The sequence below is a fragment of the Arachis ipaensis genome, chromosome B6 (assembly GCF_059453495.1).
Source record: "Arachis ipaensis isolate K30076 ecotype BB chromosome B6, ASM5945349v1, whole genome shotgun sequence".
Lineage (NCBI taxonomy): Eukaryota > Viridiplantae > Streptophyta > Magnoliopsida > Fabales > Fabaceae > Arachis > Arachis ipaensis.
The window spans coordinates 70,872,076-70,896,065 of NC_142441.1; the positions used below are offsets into that span (position 1 = coordinate 70,872,076).

Consider the following 23,990-nt stretch of genomic DNA (forward strand, 5'->3'; position numbering starts at 1 on the left):
TCCTCTCCAAAAATCCAAATCTTACAAACTTTACATCAATTTAAAGGGTTTTCAATGGACTTTAATTTTAAACAAATTTCAACCAATTTTGAAAACTGAGGCAAAAGTTATGATCAGACAAAGTTCACCAAAATTTCCTTTTTACCAAATTTTCACTTATACTCAATTTACCAATTTCTCAACCACATCCAACAAGCTCAATACCACACTTCCATTTACAGCACAAACTACCCTCTTGGGTCAAAATTCACCATTTATACAACTTCATCATCAACACCAAATGTGCAATAACATAATCCATTTTCATTCCACTTTTCCAACCACATTACCGAATCATCAAAATCAATATCCCATATATCAACACAATTCACATCTCAACTTCACATAATCATTCATCCTCATCATATCATTATCAATCATGATAATCAAACTCAAAATCATCAATTTATCATAAATCATTACATACCATCATTCAACAACTCAACAATCATTTTAATTCAAACCTATCCTATAGGTCACTAGCCTAAGTGTCCATGAATATTATATACTACATAGAGGAAACCGAAATCATACCTTGGCCGATTTCCAATATGCCCTTAGCCCAAAATGAGCACAACAGTGATCACCAACAAGCTTTCCAACACAATCCAAGCTTTCAATTCCACTTCAGCAAGCACCAACAAGTTCCAATAGCTCCCAAACTCACAATAATGAAGCTATATATGCATAAATCATCACAAATCAACCTAGGACTCATAAAATTGAAATTTCACAAGGGTTCAAGAGTAACTCACCTTACCCAACAGTTTTGGAAGCCAAAACCATAAGCAATTAAGTGCTAGAGTGTACCTAAATATCCAAAACACAATATTTCACTCAAAACCAAACCCTAAAACTCGAATTTCTCAATGGCACGAAAATTGGGCAGGGGAACTCGAGGAAATTACCACCATACTTAGATAGAAAGGATGGACTCGGCGAGAGATTCGCGTAGCCGCTGACGGCACGCGAATCGGAGCACTGTGACTCGAGATATCGTGGATTTAAGTGAAGAGAGAATAGTGTTTCTCTCTTCTCCTTTCCCTCTTCTTCTTTTCTGCTGAGTATGTGTGTTTATGAGGTGAAAGGGTTTATTAATGAACCTTTATATATGTTGGCCTTGGGCCCAACTTGGGTCCGATCCAACCCGTTAGCGTTTTTAGTACGTTTAGCCCAACTTCGGACTAAACCTTTAAAATTAACGTCCGGTTTTCCATTTCTAACATTTTTCTAAGGTTCTTTGGCAAGCTCATCCGGTTTTTTTTCATAGTTTTGTTCGGTTTCTTCCCTTTTTTTTTTTTTTTTTTTTTTAAAAAAAAAACGTTGTACTGACACTCGTTCTTTAAATGACGCTATCTAGAGGAGGACACCTAAAGGCGAGCCGTAATGGCCTCATCTTTGGCAAGCTCCTCCGGTTTTTTTCATAGTTTTTTTCTGGTTTTGTTTTTTCGATTTTTTTTATTTTTTTATTTTTTTATTTTTTTATTTTTTTATTTTTTTTTTTTTTTTTTTACGTTGTACTGACCCTCGTTCTTTAAATGATGCTATCCCGAGGAGGACACCTCAAGGCGAGCAGTAACGGCCTCATCTTCGGCAGGCTCCTCTGTTTTTTTATTTTTTCGTTGTGCTGACCCTCGTTCTTTAAATGACGCTATCCCGAGGAGGACACCTAAAGGCGAGCCGTAATGGCCTCATCTTCGGCAGACTCATCCCGTTTTTTTTTTTTTTTTTTTTTTTTTTACATTGTGCTGACCCTCGTTTTTTAAATGAGGCTAACTCGAGGAGGACACCTAAAGGCGAGCCGTAATGGCCTCATCTACAGCAGGCTCCTCCGGGGTTTTTTTTTTTTTTATGCCGACCCTCGTTCTTTAAATGATGCTATTCTGAGGAGGACACCTAAAGGCGAGCCGTAACAGCCTCATCTTCGGTAGGCTCCTCTGTTTTTTTTTTTTTATTTTTTTTTACATTTTGCTGACCCTCGTTCTTTAAATGACGCTATCCCGAGGTGGACACCTAAAGGCGAGCCATAATGGCCTCATCTTCGGCAGGCTCCTCCGGTTTTTTTTTTTTTTTTTTTTTCGTCGTGCTGACCCTCGTTCTTTAAATGACGCCATCCCAAGGAGGACACTTAAAGGCGAGCCGTAATGGCCTCATCTTTGGCAAGCTCCTCCAATTTTTTTTTACAGTTTTTTCCCGGTTTTTTCTGGTTTTTTTTTTTTTTTTTTTTTTTTTTTTTTTTTTTTTTACGTTGTTCTGACGCTCGTTCTTTAAATGACGCTATCCCAAGGAGGACACCTAACGGCGAGCCGTAATGGCCTCATCTTCGGCAGGCTCATCCCGTTTTTTTCGTTTTTTTTTTCTTTTTTCTTTTTTTTTTACGTTGTGCTGACCCTCGTTCTTTAAATGACGCTATCTTGAGGAGGACACCTAAAGGCGAGCCGTAATGGCCTCATCTTCGGCAGGCTCCTCTGGGTTTTTTTTTTTTTTTGTGCTGACCCTCGTTCTTTAAATGATGCTATTCTGAGGAGGACACCTAAAGGCGAGCCGTAACGGCGTCATCTTTGGCAGGCTCCTCTGTTATTTTTCTTTTTTACGTTGCGCTGACCGTCGTTCTTTAAATGACGCTATCCCGAGCAGGACACCTAAAGGCGAGCCATAATGGCTTCATCTTCGGCAGGCTCCTCCAGTTTTTTTTTTCATTTTTTTTCTTTTTTATACGTTGTTCTGACCATCGTTCTTTAAATGACGCTATCCCGAGGAGGACACCTAAAGGCGAACCATAATGGCCTCATCTTCGGCAAGCTCCTCCGTTTTTTTTTTCCGGTTTTTTTCTTTTTTTATACGTTGTTTTGACCCTCGTTCTTTAAATGACGCTATCCAAAGGAGGACACCTAAAGGCGACCCATAATGGCCTCATCTTTGGCAAGCTCCTCTGGTTTTTTTCACAGTTTTCCCCTTTTTTTTAATTTTTTTTTTTACGTTGTGCTGACCCTCGTTCTTTAAATGACGTTATTCCGAGGAGGACACCTAAAGGCGAGCCGTAATGGCCTCATCTTTGGCAAGCTACTCCGGTTTTTTTCAAAGTTTTTTTTCCCGATTTTTTTTTTACCTTGTGCTGACCCTCGTTCCTTAAATGACGCTATCCCGAGGAGGACAGCTAAAGGCGAGCCATAATGGCCTCATCTTCGGCAGGCTCCTCCGGTTTTTTTTTTTCTACTTTGTTCTGACCCTCGTTCTTTAAATGACGCTATCACGAGGAGGACACCTAAAGGCAAGCTGTAATGGCCTCATCTTTGGCAAGCTCCTCCGGTTTTTTTTTTTCACAGTTTTTCAGTTTTTTACCCGTTTTTTTTTTTACGTTGTGCTGACACTCGTTCTTTAAATGACACTATCCCGAGGAGGACACCTAAAGGCGAGCCGTAATGGCCTCATCTTTGGCAAGCTCCTTCGGTTTTTTTTTCTCAGTTTTTTTCCGGTTTTTTTTTATTTTTTCCCGGGTATTTTTTTTATTACGTTGTACTGACCCTCGTTCTTTAAATGATGCTATCCCGAGGAGGACACCTAAAGGTGAGTCGTAACGGCCTCATCTTCGGCAGGCACCTCTGTTTTTTTTTTTCGTTGTGCTGACCCTCGTTCTTTAAATGACGCTATCCCGAGGAGGACAGCTAAAGGCGAGCTGTAATAACCTCATCTTCGGCAGGCTCATCCCGATTTATTTTTCCGTTTTTTTTTTTATTTTTACATTGTGCTTTCCCTCGTTCTTTAAATGACGCTATCTCGAGGAGGACACCTAAAGGCGCGCTGTAATGGTCCCATCTTCTGCAAGCTCCTCCGGGGTTTTTTTTTTTTTTGTGCTGACCCTCGTTCTTTAAATGATGCTATCCTGAGGAAGACACCTAAAGGCGAGCCGTAACCGCCTCATCTTCGGCAGGCTCCTCTGTTTTTTTTTTACGTTGTGCTGACCCTCGTTCTTTAAATGACGCTATCCCGAGGTGGACACCTAAAGGCGAGCCATAATGGCCTCATCTTCGGCAGGCTCCTCCGGGGTTTTTTTTTTTTTTTTTTGCTGACCCTCGTTATTTAAATGATGCTATCCTGAGGAGGACACCGAAAGGCGACCCGTAACGGCCTCATCTTCGGCAGGCTCATCTATTTTTTTTTTTTACGTTGTGCTGACCCTCATTCTTTAAATGACGCTATCCCGAGGAGGACACATAAAGGCGAGCCGTAATGGCCTCATCTTCGGCAGGCTCCTCCGGTTTTTTTCCCGTTTTTTTTTTTACGTTATCCTGACCCTCGTTCTTTAAATGACGCTATCCCGAGGAGGACGCCTAAAGGCGAGCCGTAATGGCCTCATCTTTGGCAAGCTCCTCCGATTTTTTTCACAGTTTTTTTTTTAAACGTTCTGCTGACCCTTGTTCTTTAAATGACGCTATCCCGAGGAGGACACCTAAAGACGAGCCATAATGGCCTCATCTTCGACAGGCTCCTCCGGTTTTGTTTTTTCTTTCTATTTTTTTTACGTTGTTCTGACCCTCGTTCTTTAAATGACGCTATCCCGAGGAGGACACCTGAAGGCGAGCCGTAATGGCCTCATCTTTGGCAAGCTCCTCCGGTTTTTTCAAAGTTTTTTTTCCCGATTTTTTTTTTACGTTGTCCTGACCCTCGTTCTTTAAATGACGCTATCCCGAGGAGGACACCTAAAGGCGTACCGTAATGGCCTCATCTTTGGCAGGCTCCTCCGGTTTTTTTTTTCCGGTTTTTTTTCTTTTTTTACGTTGTTCTTACCCTCGTTCTTTAAATGACGCTATCACGAGGAGGATACCTAAAGTCGAGCCGTAATGGCCTCATCTTTGGCAAGCTCCTCTGGTTTTTTTTCACAGTTTTTTTCGGTTTTTTCCCTTTTTATTTGTTTTTTTTTTTACGTTGTACTGACCCTCGTTCTTTAAATGACGCTATCTCGAGGAGGACACCTAAAGGCGAGCCGTAATGGCCTCATCTACGGCAGGCTCCTCCGGGGTTTTTTTTTTTTTTTGTGCCGACCCTCGTTCTTTAAATGATGCTAACCTGAGGAGGACACCTAAAGGCAAGCCGTAACGGCCTCATCTTCGGTAGGCTCCTCTGTTTTTTTTTTTTTTTTTTTTACATTTTGCTGACCCTCGTTCTTTAAATGACGCTATCCCGAGGTGGACACCTAAAGGCGAGCCATAATGGCCTCATCTTCGGCAGGCTCCTCTGGTTTTTTTTTTTTTCGTTGTGCTGACCCTCGTTCTTTAAATGACGCCATCCCAAGGAGGACACTTAAAGGCGAGCCGTGATGGCCTCATCTTCGGTAGGCTCATCCCGTTTTTTTTTCCGTTTTTTTTTTCTTTTTTCTTTTTTTTACGTTGTGCTGACCCTCGTTCCTTAAATGACGCTATCTTGAGGAGGACACCTAAAGGCGAGTCGTAATGGCCTCATCTTCGGCAGGCTCCTCTGAGGTTTTTTTTTTGTGCTGACCCTCGTTCTTTAAATGATGCTATTCTGAGGAGGACACCTAAAGGCGAGCCGTAACGGCCTCATCTTCGGCAAGCTCCTCTGTTTTTTCTTTCTTTTTTACGTTGTGCTGACCCTCGTTCTTTAAATGACGCTATCCCGAGGAGGACACCTAAAGACGAGCCGTAACGGCCTCATCTTCGGCAGGCTCCTCCGGTTTTTTTTTTTTTTTTTACGTTGTTCTGACCCTCGTTCTTTAAATGACGTTATCCCGAGGAGGTCACCTAAAGGCGAGCCGTAATGGCCTCATCTTTGGCAAGCTCCTCCGGTTTTTTTCAAAGTTTTTTTTCCCGATTTTTTTTTACCTTCTGCTGACCCTCGTTCCTTAAATGACGCTATCCCGAGGAGGACAGCTAAAGGCGAGCCATAATGGCCTCATATTCGGCAGGCTCCTCCGGTTTTTTTTTTCTACTTTGTTCTGACCCTCGTTCTTTAAATGACGCTATCACGAGGAGGACACCTAAAGGCGAGCCGTAATGGCCTCATCTTTGGCAAGCTCCTCCGGTTTTTTTTTCACAGTTTTTTTTCAGTTTTTTACCGGTTTTTTTTAACATTGTGCTGACACTCGTTCTTTAAATGACGCTATCCCGAGGAGGACACTTAAAGGCGAGCCGTAATGGCCTCATCTTTGGCAAGCTCCTTTGGTTATTTTTTTCACAGTTTTTTTCCGGTTTTGTTTTTTCAGTTTTTTCCCGGGTATTTTTTTTTATTATGTTGTACTGACCCTCGTTCTTTAAATGATGCTATCCCGAGGAGGACACCTAAAGGCGAGCTGTAACGGCCTCATCTTCGGTAGGCTCCTCTGTTTTTTTTTTTCGTTGTGCTGACCCTCGTTCTTTAAATGACGCTATCCCGAGGAGGACAGCTAAAGGCAAGCCGTAATAACCTCATCCCGATTTTTTTTCTGTTTTTTTTTTATTTTTACGTTGTGCTTTCCCTCGTTCTTTAAATGACGCTATCTCGAGGAGGACACCTAAAGGCGCGCTGTAATGGCCCCATCTTCGGCAAGCTCCTCCAGGGTTTTTTTTTTTTGTGCTGACCCTCGTTCTTTAAATGATGCTATCCTGAGGAGGACACCTAAAGGCGAGCCGTAACGGCCTCATCTTCGGCAGGCTCCTCTGTTTTTTTTTTTACGTTGTGCTGACCCTCGTTCTTTAAATGACGCTATCCCGAGGTGGACACCTAAAGACGAGCCATAATGGCCTCATCTTCGGCAGGCTCCTCCGGTTTTTTTTTTTCGTTGTGCTGACCCTCGTTCTTTAATTGACGCTATCACAAGAAGGACACTTAAATGCGAGCCGTAATGGCCTCATCTTTAGCAAGCTCCTCCGATTTTTTTCACAATTTTTTTCTTGGTTTTTTTCCGATTTTTTTTTTAGTTGTGCTGACCCTCGTTCTTTAAATGACACTATCACGAGGATGACGCCTAAAAGCTAGCCATAATGGCCTCATCTTCGACAGGCTCCTCCGGTTTTTTTTTATTATTTTTTTTACGTTGTTCTGACCCTCGTTCTTTAAATGACGCTATCACGAGGAGGACAACTAAAGGCGAGCCGTAATGGCCTCATCTTTGGCAAGCTCCTCCAGTTTTTTTTTCAAAGTTTTTCTCCCGTTTTTCCCATTTTTTTTTTTTATACTTTGTGCTGACCCTCGTTCTTTAAATGACGCTATCCCGAGGAGGACACCTAAAGGCGAGCCATAATGGCCTCATCTTTGGCAAGCTTCTCCGGTTTTTTTTTTTCACAGTTTTTTTTTCAGTTTTGTTTTTCGGTTTTTTTTCGGGTTTTTTTTTTATTACGTTGTACTTACCCTTGTTCTTTAAATGATGCTATCCCGAGGAGGACACCTAAAGGCGAGCGTAATGGCCTTATCTTCGGCAGCCTCCTCTGTTTTTTTTTTTTGTTGTGCTGACCCTCGTTCTTTAAATGACGTTATCCCGAGGAGGACACCTAAAGGCGAGCCGTAATGACCTCATCTTCGACAGGCTCATCCCGTTTTTTTTTCCGTTTTTTTCTTTTTTCTTTTTTTTTTACGTTGTGCTGACCCTCGTTCTTTAAATGACGCTATCTCTAGGAGGACACCTAAAGGTGAGCCGTAATGGCCTCATCTTCGGCAGGCTCCTCCGGGGTTTTTTTTTTGCTGACCCTCGTTATTTAAATGATGTTATCCTGAGGAGGACAATGAAAGGCGAGCCGTAACGGCCTCATCTTCGGCAGGCTCATCTGTTTTTTTTTTCGTTGTGCTGACCCTCATTCTTTAAATGACGCTATCTCGAGGAGGACACCTAAAGGCGAGCCATAATAGCCTCATCTTCGGCAGGCTCCTCCGGTTTTTTTTTCAGTTTTTTTTATACGTTGTTCTAACCCTCGTTCTTTAAATGACGCTATCCCGAGGAGGACACCTAAAGGCGAGCCGTAATGGCCTCATATTTGGCAAGCTCCTCCGGTTTTTTTTCACAGTTTTTTTCCCTTTTTTTTTTTTATTTTTTTTACGTTGTGCTGACTATCGTTCTTTAAATGACGCTGTCCCGAGGAGGACACCTAAAGGCGAGCTATAATGGCCTCATCTTCGGCAGGCTCCTCCGATTTTTTTTCGGTTTTTTTTTACGTTGTTCTGACCCTCGTTCTTTAAATGACGCTATCCCGAGGAGGACGCCCAAAGGCGAGCCGTAATGGCCTCATCTTTGGAAAGCTCCTCCGGTTTTTTTCACATTTTTTTTTACGTTCTGCTGACCCTCGTTCTTTAAATGACGCTATCCCGAGGAGGACACCTAAAGACGAGCCATAATGGCCTCATCTTCGACAGGCTCCTCCGGTTTTGTTTTTTCTTTCTATTTTTTTTTTACGTTGTTCTGACCCTCGTTCTTTAAATGACGCTATCTTGAGGAGGACACCTGAAGGCGAGCCGTAATGGCGTCATCTTTGGCAAGCTCCTCCGATTTTTTTCATAGTTTTTTTTCTGGTTTTTTTTTCTTTTTTTACGTTGTTCTTACCCTCGTTCTTTAAATGACGCTATCACGAGGAGGATACCTAAAGGCGAGCCGTAATGGCCTCATCTTTGGCAAGCTCCTCTGGTTTTTTTTCACAGTTTTTTTCGGTTTTTTCCCGTTTTTTTTTGTTTTTTTTTTGTTTTTTTTTTACGTTGTACTAACCCTCGTTCTTTAAATGATGCTATCCCGAGGAGGACACCTAAAGGTGAGCCGTAACGGCCTCATCTTTGGCAAGCTCCTCTGGTTTTTTTTCACAGTTTTTTTTCGGTTTTTTCCCTTTTTTTTTTTACGTTTTGCTGACCCTCGTTCTTTAAATGACGCTATCTCGAGGAGGACACCTAAAGGCGCACCGTAATGGCCCCATCTTCGGCAGGCTCCTCCGGGGGTTTTTTTTTGTGCTGACCCTCGTTCTTTAAATGATGCTATCTTGAGGAGGACACCTAAAGGCGAGCCGTAACGGCCTCATCTTCGGCAGGCTCCTCTATTTTTTTTTTACGTTGTGCTGACCCTCGTTCTTTAAATGACGCTATCTCGAGGTGGACACCTAAAGGCGAGCCATAATGGCCTCATCTTCGGCAGGCTCCTCCGGTTTTTTTTTTGTTGTGCTGACCCTCATTCTTTAAATGACGCCATCCTAAGGAGGACACTTAAAGGCGAGCCGTAATGGCCTCTGATTTGTGGAAAACGATCCAACACGAAACTCACTGACAAGTGTACCGGGTCACATCAAGTAATAATAACTCACATGAGTGAGGTCGATCCCACAGGGATTGAAGGATTGAGCAATTTTAGTTTAGTGGTTGATTTAGTCAAGCGAATCAAGTATTGGTTGAGTTGTTTGCAATTGGCAGAAACTAGATTGCTTGAAATGTAAAGGGAGAGGGGTAAAATGCAGTAAATTAAAGAGCAGGAAAGTAAAGAAGCAGAATCTTAAAGTGCAAGTAATGTAAATTGCAGAAACTTAATGTAAGAAATGTAAATGGCTAAAACTTAAACTGCAAAAAATGTAAATTGCTTGAATTATAAAAGGAATTTGGAGCTGGGATTGCAGAATTTAAACAAGAACAAGTAAATTGCATTAAACAAGAAAGTAGAGGATGAATTGAATTGAAGTAGGTCTCAAACAGAAAAGTGAAAATGCTTGAAGAGTTTAAAAATAGAAAGTGACTGGTGCTTAATTTGCAGCAATGTAAAAGATGGTTGAAGATCTCAGGGGTGGAAGAGACTAGATAACAAGTCTAGATCTCAAATCCTTCCTTGATCCAACAAGAACGATTGCAAAAGAAGTAAAGAAAAGAAAATTGCAGAGAGAGTAGAAGATGAAGCAGTAAAGTAAACAGAAACTGAAATTCAATTATGCAGAGAAAGTAAACAAGAGATCTCAAGGTGAGATTGAAACAAAATTTCTTCAATTCTTTACCCAAGATCCAAAGCAAAAAAAGTAAAGAGTGCTCAAGCAAGAACAAGGAAGAAGAGAGATCAATTATCCTTCCCAATTCTCTAAGATCTAAAAATAATTCTGGCGCTAAAATGCCAGAAATTGGGTGGAAGGCTGGCGCTGAACGCCCAAACCATGCTCAGGACTGGCGTTCAACGCCAGAATCAAGCAAGGAACTAGCGTTGAACGCCCAAAGGAAGCACAGTTCTGGCGTTCAGACGCCAGGAACAGATGAGGAGTTGGCGTCTAACGCCACTCCAGCTTCCAACCCTGGCTTTCAAATGCCAGTGAAGGATCAGACACCTGCAAGTGCTGATAATAAATCCCTCAAGAAGGCTTCTCAACCTACCTCTGTAGGAAATAAACCTGCAGCAACTAAGGTTGAGGAATACAAAGCCAAGATGCCTTATCCTCAAAAACTCCGCAAAGAGGAGTAGGATAAGCAATTTGCCCACTTTACAGACTATCTCAGGACTCTTGAAATAAAGATTCTGTTTGCAGAGGCACTTGAGCAAATACCCTCTTATGCCAAGTTCATGAAAGATATCTTGAGTCATAAGAAGGATTGGAGAGAAACTGAAAGGGTTCTCCTCACTGAAGAATGTAGTGCAGTCATTCTGAAAAGCTTCCCAGAAAAGCTTAAAGATCCCGGGAGCTTTATGATACCATGCATATTAGAGGGTAACTGCACCAAGACAGCTCTATGTGATCTTGGGGCAAGCATCAACCTAATCCCTGCATCCACTATCAGAAAGCTTGGCTTGACTGAAGAAGTCAAACCAACCCGGATCTGTCTTCAACTTGCTGATGGCTCCATTAAATACCCATCAGGCATAATTGAGGACATGATTGTCAATGTTGGGCCATTTGTCTTCCCTACTGACTTTGTAGTGCTGGAAATGGAGGAGCACAAGAGTGCAACTCTCATTCTAGGAAGACCATTCCTAGCAACTGGACGAACCCTCATTGACGTCCAAAAAGGGGAGATAACCCTGAGAGTCAATGAGGATAAGTTTAAGTTGAATGTTGTCAAAGCTATTCAACATCCAGACACACCAGACGACTGCTTGGGCGTTGATATTATTGACTCCCTAGTGGAAGAGGTCTATATGACTGAGAGTCTCGAATCAGAGCTAGAGGACATTTTTAAAGATGTTCAGCCTGATCTGGAGGAACCAGAGGAAATAAAAGAACCTCTAAAAATTCCTCAGGAAGAGGAGAAACCTCCTAAACCCGAGCTCAAACCACTACCACCATCCCTGAAATATGCATTTCTGGGAGAAGGTGACACTTTTCCTATAATCATAAGCTCTGCTTTAGGGCCACAAGAAGAGAAAGCACTAATTCAGGTGCTAAAAACACACAAGACAGCTCTTGGGTGGTCCATAAGTGATCTTAAGGGCATTAGCCCAGCCAGATGCATGCACAAGATCCTATTGGAGGATGATGCTAAGCCAGTGGTTCAACGATAGAGGCGGCTAAATCCCGCCATGAAGGAGGTGGTGCAGAAAGAGGTCACTAAGTTACTAGAGGCTGGGATTATCTATCCTATTTCTGATAGCCCCTGGGTGAGCCCTGTCCATGTTGTCCCTAAGAAGGGAGGAATGACAGTGGTTCTTAATGAAAAGAATGAACTGGTTCCTACAAGAACAGTTACATGGTGGCATATGTGTATTGACTACAGAAGGCTCAATATAGCCACCAGGAAGGATCATTTTCCTTTACCATTCATGGAACAGATGCTAGAGAGACTAGCAGGTCATGAATATTACTGCTTTTTGGATGGCTATTTCGGTTACAACCAAATTGCAGTAGATCTTCAGGACCAAGAGAAAACAGCATTCACATGTCCTTCTGGAGTGTTTGCCTACAGAAGGATGCCTTTTGGTCTGTGTAATACACCTGCGACCTTTCAGAGGTGCATGCTCTCTATCTTCTCTGATATGGTAGAGAAGTTTCTGGAAGTCTTCATGGATGACTTTTCAGTATTTGGAGACTCATTCAGCTCCTGCCTTAACCATTTAGCACTTGTTCTGAAAAGATGCCAAGAGACCAACCTAGTTTTAAACTGGGAAAAATGTCACTTTATGGTGACTGAAGGGATTGTCCTTGGGCATAAAATTTCAAACAAGGGAATAGAGGTGGATCAAGCTAAAGTTGAAGTAATTGAAAAATTACCACCACCTGCCAATGTTAAGGCAATCAGAAGCTTTCTGGGGCATGCAGGATTCTATAGGAGGTTTATAAAGGATTTTTCAAAAATTGCAAAACCTCTGAGCAATCTGCTAGCTGCTGACACGCCATTTGTGTTTGACACAAAGTGTCTGCAGGCGTTTGAGACCCTGAAAGCTAAGCTGGTCACAGCACCAGTTATTTCTACACCAGACTGAACATTACCATTCGAACTAATGTGTGATGCTAGTGACCATACCATTGGTGCAGTATTGGGACAGAGGCATAACAAGCTTCTGCATGTCATTTATTATGCTAGCAGTGTTTTAAATGATGCCCAAAAAAATTACACAACCACAAAAAGAATTACTTGCAGTGGTTTATGCCATTAACAAGTTTAGATCCTACTTAGTAGGATCAAAAGTGATTGTGTACACTGACCATGCTGCTCTTAAATATCTACTCACAAAGCAGGATTCAAAGCCCAGGCTCATAAGATGGGTGTTGCTTCTGCAAGAGTTTGATATAGAAATAAGAGAAAGAAAAGGGACAGAGAATCAAGTAGCTGATCACCTGTCCCGGATAGAACCAGTAGCAGGAGCATCCCTCCCTCCTACTGAGATCTCTGAAACCTTTCCAGATGAGCAATTGTTTGCTATTCAGGAAGCTCTGTGGTTTGAAGACATTGCAAACTATAAGACACAAGGTTCTCCTTCTGTAACCATGGAGAGGAAGCATGAAAAGCTTCTCTTACTGCAGAGTCAACCAAAGCCCCCACAGTCAAACTCTAAGTTTGGTGTTGGAAGGCCACAAACAAACTCTAAGTTTGGTGTTGGGAGGTCCCAACCTTGCTCTGATTATCTGTGAGGCTCCATGAGAGCTCACTGTCAAGCTATTGACATTAAAGAAGCGCTTGTTGGGAGGCAACCCAATGTTATTTAATTATATCTATTTATTTTCCATTGCTATTTTATGTTTTCTTTAGGTTGATGATCATGTGAAGTCACAAAAACAAATGGAAAATCAAAAACAGAATGAAAAATAGCATGAAAAATAGCACACCCCGGAGGAAGATCATTCTGGCGTTTAAACGCCAGAAACAAGCATCTGTCTGGCGTTTAACGCCAGAAACAAGCACCAAGCTGGCATTTAACGCCAGAAACAAGCATCAGTCTGGCGTTAAACGCCAGAAACAGGCTACATTTGGGCGTTTAACGCCAGAAACAGATAGCAGTCTGGCGTTAAATGCCAGGATTGCACAGTAAGGGCATTTTGTACGATTAATTGGAGCAGGGATGCTAAATCCTTGACCCCATTGGATCTGTGGACCCCACAGGATTCCCACCTACCTCACCATTCAAATTCAAACCATTTCCCTCCCAAACCCACCCATTCACACACTTCTATCTCCTCCATCTTCTCCACTTCTTTCTTCTTTTGCTCGAGGACGAGCAAACCTTTTAAGTTTGGTGTGGTAGAGCAATTGACTGCAGATTAAAGAGCTATGAGGAAAGAGCAACAAAGGCAAGGAAGAGACATAGAGGAGCTCAAAAGCACCATTGGTTCTTCAAGAAGAGGAAGACGCCACCCTCATTAAGGTGGACCCATTCCTTAATCTACTTGTTCTTATTTTCCTGTTTTTCGTTTACTATGCTTCATGTTTAATTATGTTTGTGTCTTTACTATATGATCACTAGTATCTAAGTGTCTATGTCTTAAAGATATGAATGTCCTATGAATCCATCACCTTTCTTAAATGAAAATTGTTTTCTGAAAAAGAAAAAGAAGTACATGAATTTCGAATTTTAAAATAGTTTAATTATTTTGATGTGGTGGCAATACTTTTCGTTTTCTGAATGAATGCTTGAACAGTGCATATGTCTTTTGAATTTGTTGCTTATGAATGTTAAAATTGTTGGCTCTTGAAAGAATGATGAAAAAGGAGAAATGTTATTTGATAATCTGAAAATTCATAAAAATGATTCTTGAAGCAAGAAAAAGCAGTGAAGAACAAAGCTTGCAGAAAAAAAAATGCGAAAAAAAAGAAAAAGAGAGCAAGAAAAAGAAAAAGCAAGCAGAAAAAGCCAAAAGCTCTTTAAACCAAAAGGCAAGAGCAAAAAGCCAATAGCCCTTAAAACCAAAAGGCAAGGGTAATAAAAAGGATCCAAGGCTTTGAGCATCAGTGGATAGGAGGGCCTAAAGGAATAAAATCCTGGCCTTAGCGGCTAAACCAAGCTGTCCCTAACCATGTGCTTGTGGCGTGAAGGTGTCAAGTGAAAACTTGAGACTGAGCGGTTAAAGTCGAGGTCCAAAGCAAAAAAAAGCAGAGTGTGCTTAAGAACCTTGGACACCTCTAATTGGGGACTTTAGCAAAGCTGAGTTACAATCTGAAAAGGTTCACCCAGTTATGTGTCTCTGGCATGTATGTATCCGGCAGTAATACTGGAAAACAGAGTGCTTAGGGCCACGGCCAAGACTCATAAAGTAGTTGTGTTCAAGAATTACTGAACTAGGAGAATCAATAACACTATCTGAATTCTGAGTTCCTATAGATACCAATCATTCTGAACTTCAAAGGATAAAGTGAGATGCCAAAACTGTTCAGAAGCAAAAAGCTAATAGCCCCGCTCATCTAATTAAGACTGATCTTCATAGATATTTTTGGAATTCATTGTATATTCTCTTCTTTTTATCCTACTTTATTTTTAGTTGCTTGGGGACAAGCAACAATTTAAGTTTGGTGTTGTGATGAGCGGATAATTTATACGCTTTTTGGCATTGTTTTTACTTAGTTTTTAGTATATTTTTATTAGTTTTTAATTAAAAATCACATTTCTGGACTTTACTATGAGTTTGTGTGTTTTTCTATGATTTCATTTCTTTTCTGGCAGAAATTGAGGGAGCTGAGCAAAAATCTGATTCAGGCTGAAAAAGGACTGCTGATGCTGTTGGATTCTGACCTCCCTGCACTCAAAGTAGCTTTTTTGGAGCTACAGAACTCCAAATGGCGCGATTTTAATTGAGTTGGAAAGTAGACATCCAGGGCTTTCCAGCAATATATAATAGTCCATACTTTGCTCAAGGATAGATGACGTAAACTGGCGTTCAACGCTAGTTCCATGTTGCAGTCTGGCGTCCAGCGCCAGAAACAAGTTACAAGTTGGAGTTCAACGCCAGAAACAGGTTACAACCTGGCGTTGAATGCCCAAAACAGCCCAGGAACGTGAGAAGCTTAAGTCTCAGCCCCAACACACACCAAGTGGGCCCCAGAAGTGGATTTCTGCACTATCTATCATAGTTTACTCATTTTCTGTAAACCTAGGTTACTAGTTTAGTATTTAAACAACTTTTAGAGATTTATTTTGGACCTCATGACATTTTTAGATCTGAACTTTGTACTCATTGACGGCATGAGTCTCTGAAATCCATTGTTAGGGGTGAGGAGCTCTGCAGCGTCTTGATGAATTAATGCAATTATCTCTGTTTTCCATTCAAACACGCTTGTTCCTATCTAAGATGTTCATTCGCGCTTCACTATGAAGAAGGTGATGATCCGTGACACTCATCACCTTCCTCAATCCATGAACATGTGCCTGACAACCACCTCCGTTCTACATCAGATTGAATGAGTATCTCTTAGATTTCTTAATCAGAATCTTCGTGGTATAAGCTAGAATTGATGGCGGCATTCATGAGAATCCGGAAAGTCTAAACCTTGTCTGTGGTATTCCAAGTAGGATTCAAGGATTGAATGGCTGTGACAAGCTTCAAACTCGCGATTGTTGGGCGTAGTGACAGACGCAAAAGAATCAAGGGATTCTATTCCGACATGATCGAAAACCAACAGATGATTAGCGTGCTGTGACAGAGCATTTGGACCATTTTCACTGAGAGGACAGGAAGTAGCCATTGACAACGGTGACACCTTACATACAGCTTGCCATGGAAGGAGCCTTGCGTGTGTGAAGAGGAGTACAAGAGAAAAACTGAAATAAAGAAGACAAAGCATCTCCAAAACTCCAACATATTCTTCATTACTGCATACCAAGTATTTATTTTATGTTCCCTTGTTCATTTGCAAGTCAATTGATAATTATAATTGACCTCCTAACTGAGATTTACAAGATAACTAGAGATTGCTTCAAACTAACAATCTCCGTGGGATTCGGCCCTTACTCACGTAAGGTATTACTTGGACAACCCAGTGTACTTGCTGGTTAGTGGTACGAATTGTGAAAAGTGTGATTCACAATTCGTGCACCAGCAATCCCAAATCAGTTGATCTAAGTGGCCAAGTTTTGAAATACTCCTTAGAACTTACTTGTCCAAGCATATCCCAGTACAAAAACACCACAGGCATGTGTCCTAGGGTCCAAGCTATTGGTGTCTAGCCTTATTGTTTGTTTCTTTGCCACTTTCTTTGGCTTTTTCCATTTCTTTTTCTTTCTGTTTTGTTTTATTTGCAAGGGACTTTCATTAATTGAAGGATCATAGCAGCAAACTAGCTTAAGCTTCAAGTAACAAGTCATTTTTGCAGCATTTATTCTGTGAGCTATCAATTAAATCAAACACATACCACCACTATCTTTCATTCTAACTTTTGCAACATTGAACAACTACTTTTTCTAAATTAAACATCTCTCTTTTATTCAAACAGCAAGGGAACAAAGCAAAATACTAAAGCTAATGAATGATGACAAGATTCTAATGCAAGTAATCTATTAAAGCATTAAAGTGTAAAACATAAAGGCATAAAAAGGCTAAACATAAAAGCATTGAAGGTATGTCATGTCTCGGACATACATCTTTCTTATTTAAATAAAAGTAAAAAGAACTTTACCACCTTTATTTGTCAGGCATTTCCATTCTGCTGGATTCTCCCCTCTTCTTTTTCCTCGTCTTTGTATAATCTTGAATTTCTTCGCCAGGACATCTTTTGTCCCAGACAGAGTCTAGCAAGCCTGAGAGTCTAACATCCTCCAATCTGTTTTGCATACGTGCTGAGTATCTATCTGTTCTTGCTCTCTGCTGGTTCACTAACTCAGGGCACATCCCAAATGGTTTAATCTGTGGATTTATTGCTGGCATGCTGTGCGTTAAGTAATCCAGCTTGGCTTGGGTATCTTCATCATATTCTATCCTATCCACGTGCCTACACTCTCCAATGGTATGATGTATGTTCTTCCATTGATACAAATTGTGAGTGTACTCACCATATTTGGCTTGAGTCAAGAACATCTTGTCGTATGACTCTTTGAGATTTGTTGTTTGTTCCTTCTGCCCTTCAAGAATCTTGGCTTGGAATTCTTGTTGTTAGATCATCATTTGTTGTTGCCAGCTTTCTTGTTTTTCCTCCATTCTGTGCTGCCAAGCTTCATTTTGCTCCCTATCTTTCAGATATTGCTCCCGGTGCTCTAGATATTGCTCTTGTTGCCTTGAATACTGTTCTTGTGCTATCACATTTTGTTGTGATATTTCCTCAAGATCCCTTTGGAGTTGACTCATATCTATGGCACTGTGAGCTTGTTCTTCCCCTTCTTCTGATCTCATTCTTCTTTGGGGTCTTTCTTCTTGATCATCATCCTCATTAATCCCTTCCATGCTTCTTTTTGTGATTCCCGACCCCCTTCTTACTTTTTCTGTGTCCTCATCTTCAAAAATCACCCCAGCTTTATTGCACAACCTTAGAATTGTGCTTGCATGGCCGAGCCTAGTGGATTTGGTTGAGCTCTCAGCTATCTCTTGAATACTGTTGGCTATGGGTTGTGCAAGGTTGATTTCTCCTCCATGTAGGATACAGTATGTCAAAAGTGCTCGCCTGATTGTGACCCCTGAGGTGTTTCCAATAGGGAGTATAGATCTCCTTACTATCTCATACCACCCCTTGGCCTCAAGAATGAGATTTATTCTTTTCAATCGGCTTGGGACTCCTTTCGAATCTCTTTCCCAGTCTATGCCTTCCAAGCATATCCCTTGTAAGATTTCATCCGGGTCATTTTCTCTCTGCAATCTGTCCTCATAGCTGGGCTCGTCATAAGTTATAGTTCTCAACTTCAAGGCCCTTGTAATGGATGCTGGACTGAAATCCACTTCACTTCCTCTAACATAGCTTTTGTAAGGGATGATGTCTTCACTCTCCTTCACAGCATTTGCATAGAACTCCCTGATCATGACTGCACTAATCTTGGGAAGGGGATCGCATAGAAGATCCCACCTTCTTTCTCTGGTGATTTGTCTCATGATGGGGTATTCCCCGTCCCTAAGCTCAAAACCTCTTTCATGAATGATGAGCTTTGTTTTCATGAATCTATGGTACTTTCTTTCATGAAACTGAGATCTGAACTTTCTTGTGTCATAAGCTGGGGGTTCGGCTACCATGGGCTCCTTGCCTGGCCTTCTCCTTGAACTTGATGAAGCCATGAATGCAATCCAAAAGACAAGACAAGGGTGGATTTGAGGTTGATTGAGGCACGGTTTTGTCGTGTAAATAGGATGAAGCAAGAAATGTTGCTGCTATGAGGGGAGTGGTGTATGTGTATAGGATTGCACAAGGTGGAGATAGAGACTTATGTTTGTAAGGAAGGCTTGTAGGCATATGTGAAGCAAGACATGTCCCAACTTATTTATAGGCAGGGTATTAAAATATTGGATGAAGACCACACTTGAAGAATGATTCGGTCATGGCTTGTGAAGGATGGAGATTGAGTTGAACAACATAGAAACTACATGAGATGAACGGCTTGCATGTTCTCTTGAGGGTTGACAAGGATTCTCTTCCCATTGGTTGCATGAATTTCGTCCTTCAAGGTGAGCAGCATGCAGCTTTTTACTTTCCAAGGTTGGCACACCTCTCTAGGCACATGTGATCCCTCTCTTGACTTGTCATACCCGTTCCTTCATCTTGTCTTTTCCTTAACCCTTTTTTTTCCTGATTAAATCAGAATGACATGCTTTAGAACTCATTTAAGGCACGGTGATAAAGTGGTGAATGCTTGCATTCTTTATTATGTTCCTTATTTATGAAAGATCAATTGTGTTCCTTACTTAGTGAACTAAGGTTTGGTGGACACCAAACTTGTCTCTTGCCAAAGGATTAAAGCAAGCATTTGTCACAATTGATACTTTCATCATAAGTTCTAAATTATTTCCTAGCATAAATTCCTAAAACAAAGCACTACATGATTCATTTCTGCATGATTTTGATTTTCTGAACAGAAGTTAATTTTTTTCTTAAAATTAGTACACATGCAGACACCAAACTTAATGTTTGGTCATATACTTCACCAAAATGGCAGAGCATATGATCTAAGAATGCTTGAAATGTTAACTTTTGTGTGCTGTCAAGCACACCAAACTTAGAAGTCTGGTATGTATTTCAAAACAGTGTATGCATTTGTTAAGTGTGTCTAGAAAAATTCAAAATCATGCTAAAGTGATCACAATTTATTGAATTCAAAAGCAAGCAGAAATCTTAAATCATGGGTTGCCTCCCATGGAGCGCTCTTTTATTGTCATTAGCTTGACATTGAACTTATCTTTTATGGTAGTTGATGACTGTAGTGCCTCAACTTGTCCCCTCTGATTGTGAGCTTCTTCTTTGTTCCTTGATGCTCTACTTCAGCATGCTCTAGTGAGAGTATTTTGTTCACAGTATAGTAATCATCAGTCTGTTGGCTTGCTCCCAGTTGTTGATAGATCAACTGTACTTTGTCACCCTTGGAAAGCCCTTCTGTTGGAATTCTTTTGTTCTTCCATCCCTTTTTGCTTCTGTTCTTGTTTGTCTTTCCTCCTTTTGCTGATCCTTCTTCTTTGGCAATAGGCTTCCCCTTGAGATTTCTCTTCTTAGTTGCCAGCACTCCAATGTCTTCTTGAACTTCTTCATTATTTTGCATAGTCTCTTTCTCTTTTTGATCTGCTGTATCATCTATCTCTTGCTTTGGAAGGCAGCTGTTGTTTGTCTTGTTGATCCCTTCCTTCCATTGCAGATTTTCTTTGTCAGTTTCCGTACCATCCTTCCTTTCTTCACTGAACTGTGTTTCTGGCAATACACTTAGGGTGACACTTTCATCATGCATTCTGAGGGTCAATTCTCCTTGCTCTATGTCTATTATGGCCCTAGCAGTGGCCAAGAACGGTCTTCCCAGTATAATGGAATTACCTTCATCCTTATCTGAATCTAAGATCACAAAATCTGCAGGGAAGATGAATCTGTCTACCTTGACTAGAAGGTTCTCAATCACACCCATGGGACATATCACTAACTTGTCCACCAATTCTAAAGACATTTGTACTGATTTCACCTCTTTTATGCACAGCTTTTTTACTAGAGAGAAAGGTATTAGATTGATACTAGCTCCTAAGTCACACATTGCTTTGTTGATGGTCATACTACCAATGGCGCAAGGTAGAAAGAAACTTCCAGGATCTTCGAGTTTAGGGGGAAGTCCTTTCTGGATTAGTGCTCTGCATTCCTCAGTGAGCAGTATAGTTTTGTTAACTTGCCAACTCCTCTTCTTGTTGATAAGTTCTTTCAAGAACTTTGCATATAAGGGCATTTGCTCAAGTGCTTCAGCTAAGGGAATGTTGATCTCCAACTTCTTGAAGACTTCAAGAAATTTTGGGAAGTGTTGGTCCTTAGTCTCCTTGTTGAACCTTTGAGGATATGGCAATGGAGGTGTGAAGTTCACTCCCTGCCTTTGTTCCTTGGTTAGCTCCCTCATTGCTTCCTTCTCTTTCCTTGATTTTTGTGGCTGATCTTCTCTTTCTTTGAGCTTCTTTGAGGTCTGCTTGCCTGTTGTTACCTTTTTATCATTAGTTGCCTATTCTTCAGCTTGTTTCTTGTCACTTTCATTTGACTTCTTGGTTGCTTCTTCATTTTTCACCAGGATCTTTCCACTCCTCAGCTGTATTGCCTTGCACTCCTCTTTTGGATTAGGAATGGTGTCACTTGGTAGTGAGCTTGATGGTCTTTCTATGGTGATCTGCTTGGAGAGTTGTCCGATTTGCCTTTTCATATTCTTCATGGAAGCTTCCTGGTTCCTTGTTGTCATTTCCTGGTGCTTCATCAATTTTTCCATTAGGAGCTCCAAGTTGGAAATCCTCTGAGAGTCTTGTGAAATTGGTTGATTGTGGGGTGTTGAGGGTTGAGGGTAAGTGTTTTGGTTGGAGGCTTGGTTATTGGATGGATGATGGTTAGATTTGGGGTAGGTGTTTTGTGGTTTTCTGTATGTGTTTTGGTTATTATTCTGCTGGTTGTTTTGGTTTGTGTTTTTCCAACTATTTTGGTTTGAGTTTCTTTGCCATTGCTGCTGAGTTTGATTGCGGTTGTCTCCCCATCTGAGGTTGGGATGGTTCTTCCATGAAGGGTTGTAAGTATCACCATAGACTTCATTTGGCCCAGAATTTTGGTTGTGCATGTACTGGACTTATTCTTGTTGTTGCTCCTCTTGAGTTTCTTCATTTTGCCCCCATGTGGTTGATGGTTGGCTTGTGTTGACTGCTGCAACTTGGAGGCTATCAATCCTCTTGGCCATTTGCTTAAATTGTTGTTGAATTTGCTGCTGCATCATTTTGTTTTGAGCCAGGATTGAGTCCACTCCTTCCAACTCCATCACTCCTTTCCTTTGTGATGGTTGGCGTTACCTTTGGTGAGCAAAGAAGTATTGGTTGCTAGCAACCATATCAATGAGATTTTGGGCTTCCTCTACAGTTTTCATGAGTTGCACAGAACCTCCTGTTGAATGATCTAAGGCCTCTTGAGATTTCAGTGTCAAGCCTTCATAAAAATTTTTCAATCTCTCCCATTCATTGAACATTTCAAGAGGACATTTCCTGATTAGAGCCTTGTATCGTTCCTATGCCTCATACAAAGGTTCAGCATCCATTTGTGTGAATGTTTGTACCTCAGTCTTCAATCTAATAACCCTCTGAGGTGGGTAAAATTTGGCAAGGAACTTGCTCATTAAATCATCCCAGTTGTTTATGCTGTCCCTTGGGAAAGATTCCAACCATTGAGTAGCTTTGTCTCTGAGAGAGAATGGAAATAATAGCAGCTTGTAGATGTCCGGATGCACTCCATTAGTTTTGACAGTGTCACAAATCCTCAAGAAAGTAGACAAGTGTTGATTTGGATCTTCAAGTGGTCCTCCTCCATAAGAACAATTATTTTGAACCAAGGTGATGAGTTGTGGCTTTAGTTCAAAGTTATTTGCATTAACAGTTGGGGTAAGAATGCTAGTCCCACAATGTCTAGGATTTGCAAATGTATAGGAAGCCAAAACTCTTCTCTGTGGTAGATTGTTATTGTTATTGGCTGCTCCTCCTTGTGGATTTGGTGGATTATTTGACTGTTCTTCCATCTCCTGGAATTCTTCTTCAGACTATTCTTCTCCCACAATGTTTTTCCCTCTTTCAGCTCTTCTTAACCTTCTAAGAGTTCTCTCGTATTGTTCACAAAAAGTGGGTAGAACTCTCCTTGTACCTGACATACAATCAAAACAAAAAGAATCACACAAAACCCATTGCTGGAGTGAAATTTTAGTTAGCTTAAGCAAAAATTCAAACAGTTAGTGTGTTAGTTAAAAGTCAAAGAAACAAAAAATAAAAAGTGCTAGATCTAGATCTACACTTCACTTAATCATTGTCAATCTAAATCAATCCCCGGCAATGGCGCCAAAAACTTGATGTGTGGAAAACGATCCAACATGAAACTTACCGGCAAGTGTACCGGGTCGCATCAAGTAATAATAACTCACATGAGTGAGGTCGATCCCACAGGGATTGAAGGATTGAGCAATTTTAGTTTAGTGGTTGATTTAGTCAAGCGAATCAAGTATTGGTTGAGTTGTTTGCAATTGGCAGAAACTAGATTTCTTGAAATGTAAAGGGAGAGGGGTAAAATGCAGTAAATTAAAGAGCAGGAAAGTAAAGAAGCAGAATCTTAAAGTGCAAGTAATGTAAATTGCAGAAACTTAATTTGCAAGAAATGTAAATGGCTAAAACTTAAAGTGCAAGAAATGTAAATTGCTTGAATTATAAAAGGAATTGGGAGCTGGGATTGCAGAATTTAAACAAGAACAAGTAAATTGCATTAAACAGGAAAGTAGAGGATGAATTGAATTGAAGTAGGTCTCAAACAGAAAAGTGAAAATGCTTGAAGAGTTTAAAAATAGAAAGTGACTGGTGCTTAATTTGCAGCAATGTAAAAGATGGTTGAAGATCTCAGGGGTGGAAGAGACTAGATAACAAGTCTAGATCTCAAATCCTTCCTTGATCCAACAAGAACGATTACAAAAGAAGTAAAGAAAAGCAAATTGCAGAGAGAGTAGAAGATGAAGCAGTAAAGTAAACAGAAACTGAAATTCAATTATGCAGAGAAAGTAAACAAGAGATCTCAAGGTGAGATTGAAACAGAAGTTCTTCAATTCTTTACCCAAGATCCAAAGCAAGAAAAGTAAAGAGTGCTCAAGCAAGAACAAGGAAGAAGAGAGATCAATTCTCCTTCCCAATTCTCTAAGATCTAAATTCCCAAGTAAAAGCTCAAAAATGAAATTGAAAGTTTAAAAGAAAAAATTCAAAGTAGTGTCTAGAGGTCCTAATTACATCAAACTAGCTCCTATTTATACACTTTCTATTCTTGGATTTTGGAATTTGGATGGGCTTTTGATTTGGTGAAGAAATGAATTAAATTGGATTTTTAATTGAATTTTCAGCCCATGTGAAAATTTGCTCCCAGGAGGATGCTCAGCTCAAGTGGGGAGCTGAGCATTGAAGCTTTGTGTGGGGAGTCTTGCGTAGCGTGCTAGGCTGGGGAAGGCA

At 40.9% G+C, this 23,990-nt stretch overlaps 1 pseudogene; it reads right to left on the minus strand.

Annotated features, from left to right (window-relative positions):
- Nucleotides 1-17,018: 17,018 nt before the first annotated feature.
- Nucleotides 17,019-18,593, minus strand: LOC148561284 (uncharacterized; annotated as a pseudogene).
- Nucleotides 18,594-23,990: the final 5,397 nt, after the last annotated feature.